Source organism: Rhinopithecus roxellana, chromosome 3, assembly GCF_007565055.1.
Source record: "Rhinopithecus roxellana isolate Shanxi Qingling chromosome 3, ASM756505v1, whole genome shotgun sequence".
Lineage (NCBI taxonomy): Eukaryota > Metazoa > Chordata > Mammalia > Primates > Cercopithecidae > Rhinopithecus > Rhinopithecus roxellana.
The window spans coordinates 61,426,215-61,427,926 of record NC_044551.1 but is presented as its reverse complement, the minus strand read 5'-3'; the positions used below and the strand labels follow the sequence as shown (position 1 = coordinate 61,427,926).

General features: G+C 37.5%; 1 non-coding gene across 1 annotated transcript; it reads left to right on the top strand.

The window, feature by feature from the left end:
* Nucleotides 1–705: 705 nt before the first annotated feature.
* Nucleotides 706–811, top strand: LOC115896618. The gene has a single exon (XR_004056534.1). It is a non-coding gene; the product is annotated as a U6 spliceosomal RNA (small nuclear RNA).
* The last annotated feature ends 901 nt before the right edge of the window (nucleotides 812–1,712 follow it).

Below are 1,712 nucleotides of genomic sequence, written 5' to 3'. Positions count from 1 at the left end.
GCTGAAGTGCAGTGGCGTGTTCTCAGCTCACTGCCACCTCTGCCTCCTGAGTTCAAGTGATTCTCCTGCCTCAGCCTCCCGAATAGCTGGGATTACAGGCACCCACCACCACACCTGGCTAATTTTTGTATTTTTACAAAAATTATGTTGGCCAGGCTGGTCTCGAACTCCTGACCTCAAGTGATCCACCTGCCTCAGCTTTCCAAGTGCTGGGATTACAGGCATGAGCCACCGTGCCCAGTAGTCTTTCGACAGTTTTGATTGGTAGTGAGAGGTATGTTCCTGGAATGCTACGTGCAGTTCCTAGAATATACTAAATTCTACCTTGAAGAAGTGTATCTACTATTGTGCAAGTCTGTCAGCAGATATTTTCTATATCATTCAAGTTAAGTGTGGAGCAAAATGATCTTCATACACCAGCAATTCTCAAAGTGTAGTCTTTGGGCCTCTGGGGATCCCCAAGGTCAAAACTAGCTCTTAGAGTAATACTAAGACATCGTTTGCCTTAGTATTATTAATATTAGTATTATTAATAAAAGCCTTTCTCATTGTGTTGATATTTACATCAATGGTGTTTGTGCTTTAGTGTAAACCATAACAGCAGCATAAAACTATGCCAGCAGATACTGCATTCTTCACCACAAGGCTCTTGCAGAAAAAAAAACAACCCAACAGTTTCACTGTTTCACTTAAGAATGTCTTTGAGTGCTGACTTCAGCAGCACATATACTAAAATTAAAATAATACAGAGAAAATTAGCACAGCCCCATGCAAGGATGACATACACATCTGTGAAGCCTTCTATATTTTTGAAAAAGAATGTCTTTGAAACAGCATTAAAAAAAACTTCTTCAATCTCAACCATTATGTACACTTTAAAAATATTCTGTGTGACAAAACGGGACCTGCACAGAAAACACTGTGTGCTGTGGCTGCATTGCTGAAGTATGGCGGTCGGTGTGAGGAGAAGTGCATGTTTAATTGTACGAGATACAAGCTGAAGAGTCGTTTTTCACAATACACATTTTTTTCTTTTTACTTGAAAGAACATCTGACAGAAAAATTATAGTTATTCCTACTTGAGTATTTGTCAGACATTTTCTCAAAAATTAATGAAGTGAGTCTGTCACTTCAAGGAAAACAACCAGCGGTATTTGTTGCCAGTGATAACATTGAAGCTTTCAAGTGAAAATTAGAATATCAGAAAATTCATATTCACCACTGTGGGCTTGACAACATCCTAATACTTAAGGCTTTGCTGATGAGATCGGTGATGTTAACAATTGTGATTTGGAAAAAAAAAAAAAAAAATGTTTTTAGAGAAGGGGTCTCACTATCTTGCCCAGGCTGGACTAGAACTCCTGGGCTCAAGAAATTCTCCCACATAAGCATCCCAAGTAGCAGGGACTACAGGTGAACCTGACTGTATCCAGCTAACAATTGTAATTTTTTAAAATATTAAAATAATAATAACATTGATAATAAAACATGTCAAATTTGGGAAGAACAAGGTAACTCAGTGAACCAGTATTTTCCAAATGATCAATGCATGGGTGAAAGATCCATTTGAACTGAAAGACAGAAGAATTTTAATCTGACAAGCAACATTTAAGAAACTACTACTTGGTGATTTTGGGGTAATATTAAAGAAAAACATCCACAACTATTTGAAAAGGTTGTTAAAATACTCCTCCATTTTCTAACTATACATA